Here is a 16,653-nt window from a genome sequence, read left to right as displayed (position 1 = left end):
TCTGCTCTCTGCGCCTGACTCCAAACCCACTACTCCTAGAAGACCTGACACTCACCTTGTTTTACCAAGGCCAAATACCTTTGCAATAGTTTTGTGTATTTTTGGACCTTATCATAGGGATTCAATCCTTTTGTGTTCAAAATATCCCTCATGGCCATATCAAATAATTTTCCGCTGTTTGATATTTTCAGGTCCCTGTAATTGCTGTTTCAGTCTATCCAACTCTTGTTGAAGCACTAAGTACATTTTATTGGCCATCACACTCTGTGTTCAACCCCCACGTCTGGCAGCAATAAGGCTGGTGATGAAGGGCACGGCTATACTTAGTAAAGGTAGAAGAAAACCCCCAGACTGTTGTATGGTGTATCTTTTCTTTTGAAGAATGGCCCTTTTATTGGCAGAGAGTTTGATCGCTGTCTTTTGTCTCTTTAATTTTGTTAATTGGGTCAGGGTGATTGGGATGCGTCCTTTGAGAAGATTCAAAGCAATCTCACATAGTGATAATATGAGATCTGAAGAAAAATGACCCAAGATGGCCTTACGTTCTTTATGGGTAGCACCAACTAGGGATCTCAAGAGCGATAGGCTTCTTTTTAAACGCAGAGACATATTTTTACTTTTTCGGAATGTAAACTGTCGGCCACTCCCACGGAATAAATCCTGTCTGAGCCTCAGGTGTTCTGGAGTATTTCATTTTAAATCCACGATTAAATAAGAAAATGGCGCTTTGGTAGCGTCCTCATAGCTCTCCATAAAGTAGGATTTCCTTCCAGGGTACATCTGCTGAGCTAGAATGTTTATTTGTAGTTTGTCTCTACGTTTTTTAACAAAACCATGTAATTGGCGTTCAAACTAATGGTACGGCTATTTTTAACTTGGAGAAACACATTTTGTACCAAGTAACGCACGGACAGGTTTCGATAATGAGTATATTGAGTAAAAGCTTGTGCAATTTGAGGATGTTCACTACCGGCAAAAAGCAGATCATCCAAAACCAGCATATTGTTTTTATGAGGAGGGCAAAGTTCATCATCAGACAGGGATGCGGCTCTTCCTTCAACAAACTTGATTTTTATTTTCTTCAACAACTCATCATACAAAGGTTGATAACGTGAATAACACCACACAATGTTGTCAGGTTTCTGAGATAATACATGTTAATAATTCTCTAAAATACGTTTTACAAAACAAGTTTTACCGCTATTGGATGGGCCTGCGATTAAGGCCGGAAAGGGTAGTTGCAACCTGGGACAATAGGCCATGGTAAATGCTGCAAAAAACATGTTTACATTACATGGGGGTAGAACCCACTTCTTGATACGTCTCCATTGCACCAGGGGAATTTTTTGACTCAAGAATGAAAAATGTGAAATTTCACATTGGTCTGAAAAAACAAATTCCATAAATTATTCGGGATCTTTAAAGTGACTATGCATATATGATGAACAGAGAGTAGAAGTATCGTAAAAAAGAGGCAGTTTAACCACCAACAACTGCGCCGGTGACATCAATTAAGGAAGCACCTCTCTGATTCAGATGGGTTTGGGTTAAATGTGGAATATTTCTGTTGAATGCGTTCAGTTGTGCAACAGACTAGGTATTCCCTTCTCTCTCTCAAAGCATGGATATAAATGGTCGACTACATTTTCACAAGGGTTATCACATGTTTTGAGTACTTTTTTTTTTTTTTTTTTACAATTGGAAATAAAACAACCGCGTAGCCTACAGTCGGGAAGCCCGTAATTTCGGCACCCAGGAACATGTATCAAATGGAGTGGCTGCAGTTCCAAATTATCTGGAAGCTATTTTAGCCGTGCCCGAAATCTGTTTTGCCTACTACTTACTTAACTCTTGTGTGGTGTTTGGGTCTGTGGTACCCATTTTCAATGTTTACTAAAATAAACTAATTGCTGTAGTTTTTATAGTAAAAAAGCACAGTAATTCCCTGTTTTATCCATGAACAATATGTTGTAGATTGCAATGCAACTTGGGCCGTCAAACAATTAGTTTGTAACAGTGAATGTTACAGAAAATGTTAAGCAAATAAAATACAGGCATGATTATTTACAGCTAATACCGGTTAATCCTAGGCCCATTGTATTATGGGATTGCGCTGTGTTTTCGGGTGAATTCTTGTAAATCATACGGATAATCGCCTGTAGTCTTCCTTACGTCCACCAACAGCAGTTAGGGACCGTTAACTAGTGACAAATCACATTTTTCAAATGTCAATAGTTATTTAACCATTACTACTAAAACTTTCAAAACTGGTTCTAGCTAACCCGATGGCATAGACACATATTGCACATATTTATTTTTGGTCGATTTAAATCTCGCACTATTTAAAAAAAAATTCAATAGCTCCTATGTCATGTGACCTAATTATTTCAAAGAAGGTTCAGCATGGCCACTGATTACCCTTCTATATTGCACACCCTTTAGTTTGTCCATTTTCATCTCACAAGATTTTACATACATTTTTCAAAATCTAACATTTCTATAGCTCCTTGGTCATGTGACCTTCTGACTTCAAACATGGTGCAGAATGTACCCTTCTATATTGCACACTCTTGTTTATGTACTGTAACATCACGCGGTATAATGTACATTTTTCACCGGGCTGTGGAGGAGCACTGGAGCTCTGGTGCTTAGCCCTTGCACCGCTCCTCTTGGCTGCATGCCCACCTCTTGGCTGCATACCCACTTTAACCCGGCACGTGCGGGGAACTGGAACAGGCCGCACTGGGTTCTCCTGGCAAACTGGGGATACCGTGCGTAGAGCCAGTGCAGGACTCACTGGAGGTCTGGAGCGCCGAGCTGGCACAAGAAGTGCAGGGCTGGGGAGGCGCACAGGAGGCCTGGTGCGTGGGACTGGCACAGTTTTCACCAGACGGCTAGCACGCATCTCAGGACAAGTATGGAGAGCTGACATCAAACCGAGGACACTCTCTGTTAGGTGAATGTCATGCCTCATGCACCATCACAGCAGCTTTCTCATAACTCTCTCCTCCAATCTCCCCATCAACTCCTTAACTGTCTCTGCTTCACTCCCTTCGCTCCCCTCCAAGTTCACTGGCTCTGGTTTCATCCTCGGCTCCGCCGACCGTCCCGTGTGCAAAAACATTTTTTGGGGGCTGCCTCTCCTGGCAACGCTGCTTGGTCCTTTGCTGGTGGGTAGTACTGTCACGGTCGTCTTCCTGGAAGGAATAAGTGGACCAAAGTGCGGCGTTGTGAGCGTACATACAGTGCCTTGCGAAAGTATTCGACCCCCTTGAACTTTGCGACCTTTTGCCACATTTCAGGCTTCAAACATAAAGATATAAAACTGAATTTTTTGTGAAGAATCAACAACAAGTGGGACACAATCATGAAGTGGAACGACATTTATTGGATATTTCAAACTTTTTTAACAAATCAAAAACTGAAAAATTGGGCGTGCAAAATTATTCAGCCCCTTTACTTTCAGTGCAGCAAACTCTCTCCAGAAGTTCAGTGAGGATCTCTGAATGATCCAATGTTGACCTAAATGACTAATGTTGATAAATACAATCCACCTGTGTGTAATCAAGTCTCCGTATAAATGCACCTGCACTGTGATAGTCTCAGAGGTCCGTTAAAAGCGCAGAGAGCATCATGAAGAACAAGGAACACACCAGGCAGGTCCGAGATACTGTTGTGAAGAAGTTTAAAGCCGGATTTGGATACAAAAAGATTTCCCAAGCTTTAAACATCCCAAGGAGCACTGTGCAAGCGATAATATTGAAATGGAAGGAGTATCAGACCACTGCAAATCTACCAAGACCTGGCCGTCCCTCTAAACTTTCAGCTCATACAAGGAGAAGACTGATCAGAGATGCAGCCAAGAGGCCCATGATCACTCTGGATGAACTGCAGAGATCTACAGCTGAGGTGGGAGACTCTGTCCATAGGACAACAATCAGTCGTATATTGCACAAATCTGGCCTTTATGGAAGAGTGGCAAGAAGAAAGCCATTTCTTAAAGATATCCATAAAAAGTGTCGTTTAAAGTTTGCCACAAGCCACCTGGGAGACACACCAAACATGTGGAAGAAGGTGCTCTGGTCAGATGAAACCAAAATTGAACTTTTTGGCAACAATGCAAAACGTTATGTTTGGCGTAAAAGCAACACAGCTCATCACCCTGAACACACCATGCCCACTGTCAAACATGGTGGTGGCAGCATCATGGATTGGGCCTGCTTTTCTTCAGCAGGGACAGGGAAGATGGTTAAAATTGATGGGAAGATGGATGGAGCCAAATACAGGACCATTCTGGAAGAAAACCTGATGGAGTCTGCAAAAGACCTGAGACTGGGACGGAGATTTGTCTTCCAACAAGACAATGATCGAAAACATAAAGCAAAATCTACAATGGAATGGTTCAAAAATAAACATATCCAGGTGTTAGAATGGCCAAGTCAAAGTCCAGACCTGAATCCAATCGAGAATCTGTGGAAAGAACTGAAAACTGCTGTTCACAAATGCTCTCCATCCAACCTCACTGAGCTCGAGCTGTTTTGCAAGGTGGAATGGGAAAAAATTTCAGTCTCTCGATGTGCAAAACTGATAGAGACATACCCCAAGCGACTTACAGCTGTAATCGCAGCAAAAGGTGACGCTACAAAGTATTAACTTAAGGGGGCTGAATAATTTTGCAAGCCCAATTTTTCAGTTTTTGATTTGTTAAAAAAGTTTGAAATATCCAATAAATGTCGTTCCACTTCATGATTGTGCCCACTTGTTGTTGATTCTTCCCAAAAAAATACAGTTTTATATCTTTATGTTTGAAGCCTGAAATGTGGCAAAAGGTCGCAAAGTTCAAGGGGGCCGAATACTTTCACAAGGCACTGTATTCCTTTTATTTGAATGAATGTCTCCAACAAAACGACCGTGACGCTTAACTGGGCGATAATGCCACTAACAAAGTTATCTTCCCACAAAACGAAAGGGAAAAGGCTGCTTCCCAATCAGAGAAAGCGATAGACAGCTGTCCCTGATTGAGAACCATACATAGAAATACAAACACATAGAATCAGAACATAGAATGCCCACCCAAATCACACCCTGACCAAACCAAATAGAGACATACAAAAGGCTCTCTAAGGTCAGGGCGTGACACCATTGGACTAGCTAGCTGATTGTTGAGTTGCGGCTAAGAGTGAAAATAATCTAAAATAGTTATAGGCCTATCGTAATATTTCAAAACATATTGCAGTTAAAACACAAGAGAAAATGAGACACAGAAAAAACTATAATCTGTCTTTAGTTATCAAAATTCTCACCACCCAATACTGAAACAGCAGTAGGCGTAGACTAGGCCTAGTCTATCTTGGCGCTAGCAATGAGCATTGGACATATTCTTGGCGAGTGCTCATATTCACTGTCTTTATCATTGGGTGAGTCAGTGCCACTGGAAAGTAGATTTTTTGTCTTCCAGGCCAGATGGACGTCATATTGAACAATATGTCTCCCCTTTTCATAGGCCTAGATTCCATGGCTGCGTTCAAGACAAGGGCATTTTTATTGATCTTTCGCAGTATCAGCAGAGTATTATTGCTGTGTTATTAAAGTAACTTTCCAGTGAAAATCCCACTTTTAAAAAGTTAATATTCTGTTAACTCATAGCCAAATAATGTTGTTGACTCATCCTCATCCTATGTGACATGCATCGCCTAACTGTGATTTCCCCCAGGTGCGTCTCATTGTTGGGGGGTGGGGTTTGCCTTTTAAAATGACAATGTTTCCGTGTGCCAGCAGATATATTTAGACGTGTACAGGTTGGCGTACCTGGGGAGGATGAGACTGGTGAATGTGTCTTCAGTCCAAATTCCAGTGTGGCAACCTGGTTGCCTAATCTTAAGTATGTGTTGTTCAGACGATTGGCTCTCCTCCCTACGGCACACCTCCCTCAACAATGCACTTTCTTTGTATGCTCTTGTTATGTCAAGCTAATAACTGTGCTAGAATGACTCACATTGCGACCAGATATCCTGGTCCCTCCCTGTATGCAAGTTATTTGTGGATATTCTTTCAAAATATTTTTAATTGACTTGGTGGTACCGCCTGTCAAGGATGTTAAAAGATGGGACAATGATTATTTAAGTGGTTTCTCTGTCAATATCCGTCTCCACTTGTGAGATATCCAGATACAATGTGTACCTGACTACCTCCGGAGACGGTCAGGAAGATTGGATCACAATCGGATCACAATGTGTCTGTTGATCATCTACACCTGTCTACAGATGTGGGCACAATCAGGATGTAGACACAATCAGGACAAAGGATGTAGGATGGAACCACGTATACATGGGGCTTTAATGACTGTCAGTGAGTGACACTGAATGTACAACACATTATGAACGCCTGCTCTTTACATGGCATAGATTGACCAGGTGAATCCAGCTGAAAGCTATCATCCCTTATTGATGTCACTTGTTAAATCCACTTCAATCAGTGTAGATGAAGGGGAGGAGACAGGTTAAATAATAATGTTTAAGCCTTGAGACAAATGAGACATGGATTGTGTGTGCCATTCAGAGGGTAAATTGGCAAGACAAAAGATTTGAATGCGGTATGATAATAAGTGACAGGCGCACCGGTTCGTGTGAAGAACTGCAATGCTGCTGGATTTTTCACGCGCAACAGTTTCCTGTGTGTATCAAAAACTGTCCACCACCCAAAAGGCATCCAGCAAGCTTGACATAACTGTGGGAAGCATTGGAGTCAACATGGGCCAGCATCCCTGTGGAATGCTTTAAACACCTTGTAGAGTCCACGCCCCTGATAGACTGAGGCTGTTCTTAGGGCAAAAGGGGGAAGGTGCAACTCAATATTAGGAAGGTGTTCTTACTGTTTTGTACACTCAGTGTATAACGAGGAAAACTGCTGATACACAACCAATTGTCCTCATATGTATCTATGGCACTGAGTAGAACATGTCCTGTACAAAGTGTACAAATATGCCTCTAGTATATAGTACATGCAAGACTGCTAATAAAGTGGCAATAATTGTAATATTCTCAAATATCGACAGTAGTTCTTTCTGACATACATTTCAACTTCAAGTTTTACTGTTACGGTAATACCACCCTGCATCCCTCTGCTGGCTTGCTTCTGAAGCTAAGCAGGGTTGGTCCTGATGGGTCCCTAGATGGGAGACCAGATGCTGCTGGAAGTGGTTTTGGAGGGCCAGTAGGAGGCAGTCTTTCCTATGGTCTAAAAAACAATCCCAGGACAGTTATTGGTGACATTGCCCTGTGTAGGGTGCTGTCTTTCAGGTGGGATGTTAAATGGTGTCCTGACTCTCTGAGGTCATTAAAGATCCCATGGCACTTATTGTAAGAATAGGGGTGTTAACCCTGGTGTCCTGGCTAAATTCCCAATCTGGCCCTCATACCATCACAGTCACCTAATCATCCCCAGCTTACAATTGGCTCATTCATCTCCTCTCCCATGCAACTATTCCCCAGGTTGTTGCTGTTCTCAGTCAACTTACCTGGTAAAAAAAGTATTTAATAACTACTGTATACGAGTGGTGGTCGATGCCATTTAACATGAGGGAGGATGATTTAAAAAATGTATGAGCATGGCCTTATTTCTATTACAGCATATCGGATCACTGTCATTCATATTCTATTCACCCAGCTCAATGTAACATCGATAGGTTTAGGCTACTACATGATACTGGACATTTCCCTATACCCATCATGAGGTTGCTACAACCTAGCCTATGAATGAAAGTTTACAAAGTAGGTGCACAGCTCGAGAGACAAATTGAGTAATCAAGGTGACAAACATTGACACATTCAATACCACCTTGCACAGTCTTGCCTGCATCTAGCTAATAGTGGGTGTAATCATTAGTCCAACAGTTGCAAACGAGAGTTTCTATTGAACAAATTCAGGTATGTTTATCCCCGTTCCGTTTGCTTCCGTATAAGAAATGCTTTTCAACAGATTTGGTGGAATGAATACACCCCTGATCACACGCAAAGACAGTTCACTATCACACGCTCTCCTCCTCCCACCTTTTCCCTTTCTTTGGTGGACTTCAGAGCACATATCAGCTATCTGTGACCATGCGAACAAACCTTTCCATGCCAAACCTTCATATCATAACCCCTAACCGGTACACACAGCCTACATCGTTGTCACCATATTAACTTCATAGTCAACATCGCTACTAGAACTAATGTGTTAGTAAACCCGCTACAATCATGCAGTACAGTCAGCAGCAAGCAGTTTAGCAGTTACACTGGCAGGCCCCTGTGGCAATAAATTAATAAAGCATAAAGTTTACCTTGACTTTGAAGAGTTCCAGTGTTGGATAGCCATAGCCAGTTAGCAAACAAGTAAGTGTGCCACTTCAGCTACATAATAAGTAGAGTTCCTACGGCCTTCTTTAATAATGCAAATGTTGTTTCTGTGACAGAACAAAACCATGACAAACCTAAAAACCTATTTAAAATCCAGACCTGCTACAACCTACAAAGTAAAATGGGTGAGATTGTAAGAGGTACAGAGTAGTAATTCATTTACGTACATGCCTACATTCAAATATACATTCTCTGATTAATATTATACTTTTGTGTCAAATAACCTGCATACACTGAAAATAGACTTAGATTATTGCCACCTTGAACATTATGTATATATACAGTTCTATGATAATCATTACTGTATTGTACTAATACTGTACAAAACATTCCCAATCTGTTCATGGTTATAATAAACTATTTTATTTTAACCTGTCTTTTATGTTATGTATGTACTGTATGTAGCAAAATATATTGGTCCCACTTTACAATATATTAAGTATCCAGAGCTCTATGTATTTACATGGTACTGTAGCTACGTAAGCAGGTACAGTCTAATTAAACAGTGTAGGTACACATTGTTATCCTGAAATGCAGTCTGTTTGTGCTAACATTACACTCTTTGCCACTCCTTGCCATGTCAAACATAAACAACGTTGATGGCATGACAACTGGTGGAAAGGAATGGAATGCTAGCACAGAACACTGTATTGTACGCAGTGGTTTGCGAAAGTATTCACCCCCTTGGCATTGTTCCTATTTTGTTGCCTTACGACTTGGAATTAAAATAGATTTTTTGGGGGTTTGTATCATTTGATTTACACAACATGCCTACCACTTTGAAGATGCAAAATATGTTTATTGTGAAACAAACAAGAAATAAGACAAATTAACAGAAAACTTGAGCATGCATAACTATTCACGTTTAAATGTTTCACCACTTAAGTGTTGCTTTAGCAGTATGCTTAGGGTCATTGTCCTGCTGGAAGGTGAACCTCCATCCCAGTATCAAATCTCTGGAAGACTGAAACAGTTTTCCCTCAAGAATTTCCCTGTATTTAGTACCATCCACCATTCCTTCAATTCTGACCAGTTTCCCAGTCCCTGCCGATTAAAAACATTCCACACTTTGTTACATTACAGACTTATTCTAAAATGTATTAAAACAAAAATGTCCTCATCAATCTACACACAATACCCATTATGAAAAAGCAGAAACAGGTTTTTAGAAATGTTTGCTAAAATAAATACCTTATTCACATAAGTATTCAGACCCTTTGCTATGACACTCAAAATTGAGCAGAGATGAATCCTGTTTCTATTGATCATCCTTGAGATGTTTCTTCAACTTGATTGGAGTCCACCTGTGGTAAATTAAATTGATTGGACATGATTTGGAAAGGCACACACCTGTCTATATAAGGTCCCACGGTTGACAGTACATGTCAGAGCAAAAACCAAGCTATGAGGTCGAAGGAATTGTCCGTAGAGCTCCGAGACAGGAGTGTGTTGAGGCACAGTACTGGAAAAGTGTACCAGAAACTTTCTGCAGTATTGAAGGTCCCTAGGAACACAGTGGCTTCCATCATTCTTAAATGGAAGAAGTTTGGAACCACCAAGACTCTTCCTAGAGCTGGCCGCTCAGCCAAACGGAGCAATCGGGGGAGAAAGGCCTCAGTCAGGGAGGTGACCAAGAACCCAATGGTCACTCTCACAGAGCTCCAGAGTTCCTCTGTGGAGATGGGACAACCTTCCAGAAGGACAACCATCTCTGCAGCACTCCACCAATCAGGCCTTTATGGTAGAGTGGCCAGACGGAAGCTACTCCTCAGTAAAAGGCACATGAAATCCTGCTTGGAGTTTGCCAAAAGGCACCTAAAGACCATGAAAAACAAGATTATCTAGTCTGATGAAACCAAGATGGAACTCTTTGGGCTGATTGCCAAGCATCACGTCTGGAGGAAACCTGGCACCCTCCCAACGGTGAAGCATGGTGGTAGCAGCATCATGCTGTGGGGATATTTTTCAGCGGCAGGGACTGGGAGACTAGTCATGATCGAGGGTAAGATGAACGGAGCAAAGTACAGAGAGATCCTTGATGAAAACCTGCTCCAGAGTGCTCAGGACCTCAGACTGGGGTGAAGGTTCACCTTCCAACAAGACAATGCAGGAGTGGCTTCAGGACAAGTCTCTGAATGTCCTTGAGTGGACCAGCCAGAGCCCGGACTTGAACATGTCAAACATCTCTGGGGAGACCTGCAAGTAGCTGTGCTGCGATGCTCCCCATCCAACCTGCCAGAGCTTGAGAGGATCTGCAGAGAAGAATGGGAGAAACTCCCCAAATACAGGTGTGTCAAGCTTGTAGCCTCATACCCAAGAATGCTCAAGGCTGTAATCGCTGCCAAAGGTGCTTCAACAAAGTACTGAGTAAAGGGTCTGAATACTTATGTAAAGGTTCTATTTCAGTTTTGTATTTTGAATAAATGTACAAACATGTATAAAAAACAGTTTTTGCTTTGTCATTATGGGGCATTGTGTGTAGAGGTAAAAAAACAAACATTTTAATACATGTTAGAATGAGGCTGTAATGTAACAACATTTGGAAAAAGTAAAGGGGTCTGAATACTTTCCGGATGCACTGTACATGATGTATCATAATGTGTGTGATCTGATACACAACACCTCAGTGCAGTGCTTCTCAAACCACAACCAGACATTTCACAAGTTTGTTGTAGCACTGAACTATTGATTTGAAACTGAATTAAATGAATATTGCATTTAGTTTTAAAATTCAATTGCTATTTAATAAAACACATTCAATATTTATATATTCAACCACCTGCTGTTTACCTATATGCATAGGCCCGCTCCCCATGCCTTACCAGAGGCTGCTGTTCTATCCTGCTGATACAGTGTAAAACCCGCCAGCTGTATGTCCTTAATGTTGCCCATCAGCCACGACTTGGTGAAACATAAGATATTACAGTTTTTAATGTCCCGTTGGTAAGATATGCGTGCTTTCAGTTTGTCCCATTTATTTTCCAGCGATTGAACGTTAGCTAGCAGGACGGAGGCAAAGGCAGATTAGCCACTCGTCGCCTGATCCTCATAAGGCACCCCGATATCTTTCCGCAAAACCGGTGTTTACTTCTCCAGCGAATGACGGGGATCTGGGCCGTTGGATTGGGCCGTCGGATGTCTGTTGTATATCCCTTCCGTCCGACTCATTGAAGAAAAACTCTTCGTCTAATCTGAGGTCAGTATTCGCAGTTCTGATATCCAGAAGCTCTTTTCGGTCATAAGAGACGGTAGCAGCAACATTATCTTCAAAACAAGTTCCAAACAATGCGGAAAAACAAACAAAATAGCACAGTTGGTTAGGAGCCGATAAGACGGCAGCCATGAGAACATCTTAGTGACATTCTAACATCATCCTCACCCTTGCAGAAAAAAACATATGAATTTCACATGATCACATGTAATCTGATGTGACGTTTGTGAAAATATGTGACAACATGTAAAGCAACATGATAACATGAAAGTACACGTGACAAAAAACGTGTTTTTGGAACACTTCACATGTGAAATGTGTTCTTCCAGTCGTCAGAACATCACAAATGTTTTACTTTTAAACAGAGATACCAGTTCTAGGTCCCAAGAAACAAAGAGATCTTCTGTTGGATCTGACAATTAATCTTGATGGTTGTACAGTCATCTCAAATAAAACTGTGAAGGACCGCTGAGTTACTTTGGACCCTGATGCAGAAAAGTTAATCCATGCTTTTGTCACTTCCAGATTAGACTAATGCAACTCTACTTTCCGGCTACCCGGATAAAGCACTAAATAAACATCAGCTGGTGCTAAATACAGCTACTAGAATCTTGACTAAAACCCCAAAATGTGATCATATTACTTCAGTGCTAGCCTCCCTACACTGGCTTCCTGTTAAGGCAAGGGCTGATTTCAAGGTTTTACTGCTAACCTACAAAGCATTACATGGGCTTGCTCCTACCTATCTTTCTGATTTGGTCGTGCCGTACATACCTACATGTACGCTATGGTCTCAAGATGCAGGTCTCCTAATTGTCCCTAGAATTTCTAAGCAAACAGCTGGAGGCAAGGCTTTCTCCTATAGAGCTCCATTTTTATGGAATGATCTGCCTATCCATGTGAGACGCAGACTCGGTCTCAACCTTTAAGTCTTTACTTAAGACTCATCTCTTCAATAGCTCCTATGATTGAGTGAAATCTGACCCAGGGGTATGAAGATGAACGGAAAGGCACTGGAATGACAAACCGCCCTTGCTTTCTCTGCCTGGCAAGTTCCCCTCTCTCCACTGGGATTCTCTGCCTCTAACCCTATTACGGGGGCTGAGTCACTGGCTTACTGGTGCTCTTCCATGCCTTCCTAAGGAGGGGTGCGTCACTTGAGTGGGTTGCGTCTGGGTTGGCGCCCCCCTCGTTGGCCCTGTCCGGGGGTATTGTCGGACGGGGCCACAGTGTCTCCCGACCCCTCCAGTCTCAGCCTCCAGTATTTATGCTGCAATAGTTTGTGTCCGGGGGGGGGGGGGGGGGGGGGGTTAGGGTCAGTCTTTTATATCTGGGGTATTTCTACCTGGTCTGATGACTCCTTGCTGTCCCCAGTCCACCTCCGGTTTCAACTGTTCTGCCTGCGGCTATGGAACCCTGACCTGTTCACCAGACGTGCTACTTTGTCCCAGACCTGCTGTTTTCAACTCTCTCTCTCTACCACACCTGCTGTCTCTAACTCTGAATGCTCGGCTATGAAAAGCCAACTGGTATCTTTTGCAGATGGTCGCATGCGGTTGGACACATGGAGGAATCCTTTTCGCAGTATCCTCAAAACCGTGTCTTTTTGACACAACTGCTGACACTTGGAGACAAGTGTCCACGATAGTAGGATTGTCAGGTCAATTTAGTAGTGAGCTTGTTTTAGATGTGGCTAGTTAACGTTAGCTAGCTAGCTAACCTAGCCATTGAGGTGTGTGTGTGTGTGTGTGTGTGAGAGAGAAATAAATTCATAAATTATGCTAGTTACTACCCCTGATATCTTTTCCAAATAATCATGTTTGAAAGAGTGTGAATGTCAGATAAATAGTAATAGAAATGGTAGCTACTTCTGTGTCCCTGAAAATTTGGTCAGATAACTGTGTGTGTGTGTGTGTGTCTGTGTGTACAGTAGCTGACATGTCCATGATAGCTAGCTAATAACTCTAGTTATGCTAGGTAATGGTTTGGCTTATCATGTTCATGTCTATGTAGAAGAAGACTGTAGGAGGAAGTGGAGAGGACTCAGGGACAGGTATCAGAGAGAGAGAAGGGTAGAGAAAGAGAAGAAGAGGTCAGCAGCTTCAGGCCAGCAGCCTTGGTGCTTCTGCCACATTCTTTCTTTTCTGGATCCATTTATTGTGCCTAGGGCAACGAGTGGCAATTTTACAGCCAGACCCTCTACTACGTCATCCACGAGTGTTGTCGCCACCGGTGCATCAAGACCCTCAATGTCACCTACAAGTGCGACCACCGCCTCCACCGGTGCAGTGAAACCCTCTACAACGTCTACATCATCCACAAGTATGACCACCACCGGTGCAGTGAGACCCTCTACAACGTCTACATCATCCACAAGTATGACCACCACTGGTGCAGCGAGACCCTCTACAACGTCTACATCATCCACAAGTATGACCACCACCGGTGCAGCGAGACCCTCTACAACGTCTACATCATCCACAAGTATGACCACCACCGGTGCAGTGAGACCCTCTACAACGTCTACATCATCCACAAGTATGACCACCACTGGTGCAGCGAGACCCTCTACAACGTCTACATCATCCACAAGTATGACCACCACCGGTGCAGCGAGACCCTCTACAACGTCTACATCATCCACAAGTATGACCACCACCGGTGCAGCGAGACCCTCTACAAAGTCTACATCATCCACAAGTATGACCACCACCGGTGCAGCGAGACCCTCTACAACGTCTACATCATCCACAAGTATGACCACCACCGGTGCAGCGAGACCCTCTACAACGTCTACATCATCCACAAGTATGACCACCACCGGTGCAGCGAGACCCTCTACAACGTCTACATCATCCACAAGTATGACCACCACCGGTGCAGCCATGGAAGATGATGAAATGGAGGAAGCACCTCTGGATCTAGGACCACCTGAGATTATTATGAACCTCAATGAAGTGACCACTGAGGACCTCGTTGAACAGGATGTGGCCGTGGAGAGAAACAGAGAGAGAAATGAAGAGGAACAATGTCACACCAGGCGTCATCGGAGGTACCAGCCCCCAGATCCACTTAATTCATTTCAGCAGAGGCTCCTCCAAGCCGTCGAGAGGGATGCAGCCCAACCTGATGCTCACAGGAAGGAGGATGACGAGACCCTATTTGCCATGAGCCTGGTGCCAACACTGAAGAGGCTGCCTCAGCGAAGAAAAGCAGCAGTCAAGGATAAATGTATCAGCTGCTTTTCGAAGCCGAGTTCAATGGTACATTTTCTTCTCCCCACATCACAGGTAGTGTCATAAGTGTGCGACAGTGAAGTAAAGTAGGTCATTTTTACAGTATAGTCATGTAGGCTAATTGGTATTTCAGATCAAAGTATTAATATGAGGCAAATGTATAGCTGTTTCTGGGTTAGAAAATATCCTAAAACAACAGTTTGCTGTCTAAATATCTGCCTGTCATATTCATCTTTTGATCTGAAATACAAATTCCATGAGTAAACAGCAAGTATTACCAACTTTACCACACTGTTCCTATATTTATGCCACTAACTACACTATGCAAGCAGTATTTAGTTAACATAAATCTCACCTTTTATGGTGTCATATTATGTTAAGCTTGTATGTGTTGTTTTTCTCTTCCCTTTCAGAAATGGTGTCAATTTAGCCGACCAGCCCACAGGAAGGACAGGAAGACGAGTTGTCTGGTTGTTGTTTTGACCTCCCTTATTGTACCTTTCTTTTCACACACGTCAGTTCCGTTGAAATTCAGTCAATTCATAAAGTCATTTGTTTATAAAGTCTTAGGATAGCATTCATTATTAGTGTTACATAGATTTCTGAATTGACAGAAACTCACACACCGGAGAATTCAGATGCTCTTGTTGGTCTCTTACGAGACTAAAGGTCAATATTTCTTTCATTTAAAACCACTTGAAAGCCAGGGTGTTGAAACGATTTGTGAAGTTATGTTCCATCGACCGGTCCGTGACGTCCAGGGGCCATTTGTTTGTTTAGCTGTGTTATGGCTACATATTATTCCCTTTTTTTCCAGAGACACACACAAACCTCTTCGTACCTCAGATCTCCAGTGCCCTGCCCTCTCTCTCTCTATGGCCATGTCTGAAGTTCCCCCTACTACAAATAGGCTTTATGAGTAGTCCCTGTTTCTGTCTGCAGTTGTGCCAAAAATACATGCTCTTGTTCTCTTACAGATTACAGGCTACACATTCATTTATTTTTACACGCACACACACCTCTTTCAATAGTTTAATTTTTGTAAAAAAAATAATAATAAACACACATACCTGTCATGTTCTTTCCTGTACATGAATACTTATTAAATGTTGTTTTCATAGTCAGTTGTTTCAGTTGTTTATTAATATCTCATTTAGACTGAATCTGCTTATTTCTTCCCTACACCTTTGCAGATCTAAGACAAGATGAAAGTAAAAACACATTAGTGGTCGTTTTTTTCCACCTGCATTTTGTCAGGCCAGTGAACATGGTGGTAAACTGCACTATTTGTATGGACCCCTACCCTAGGACCCTTTGTGATCATGCTAACTGTATGTCGTATAACCTTAATTAGAGCTCCAGCTCATCTGATGTACCATGCCAGGAGTGTAAAACACTGACGTTAATGGGAGAGGGAAGGGGTTAAGGTGTGGTCTTTACTCCCAAATGTCACTTAAATATAACTTCCAAATGAAGAGAGACAATGATACATAAAGTAATCTGGGGGAAGAAAATTCAATTTTATGGACAACGGTGGAGGGTTCTTAAAATAACCTTTGTGTTAGGGGGCTCTTAAAAGAGCAGTTTCACTCCACGGCATACTGCCATGGAACTTCACCTGCTGGCGATGAGAAGAAGATGGTCAGGTTCTCCCTCACCTGGAGTGCCTGTCTGGGGGTGTTGTTGGCACCTGCCCTGGTGACATCAGGTAGGTGACCATTTGGCGTGCCCGCCTCCATCCAGAGCTGCTCCTGGAATGACCTCCGCAGGTAGTTGTGGAGAAGTCAGCCATATCAGCTATGTTCAGCTG

General features: G+C 42.6%; 1 protein-coding gene across 3 annotated transcripts in view; it reads left to right on the top strand.

Moving 5' to 3' along the window:
* LOC110531554 (protein mono-ADP-ribosyltransferase PARP14) overlaps positions 1-16,653 on the top strand; it is a 93,598-nt gene that overhangs the window by 11,720 nt on the left and 65,225 nt on the right. The window lies entirely within an intron of this gene.

The sequence above is a fragment of the Oncorhynchus mykiss genome, chromosome 9 (genome assembly GCF_013265735.2).
Source record: "Oncorhynchus mykiss isolate Arlee chromosome 9, USDA_OmykA_1.1, whole genome shotgun sequence".
Classification (NCBI taxonomy): Eukaryota; Metazoa; Chordata; class Actinopteri; order Salmoniformes; family Salmonidae; genus Oncorhynchus; species Oncorhynchus mykiss.
The sequence above is the reverse complement of the archived record's forward strand: the minus strand, read 5'-3'. Positions and strand labels throughout refer to the sequence as shown.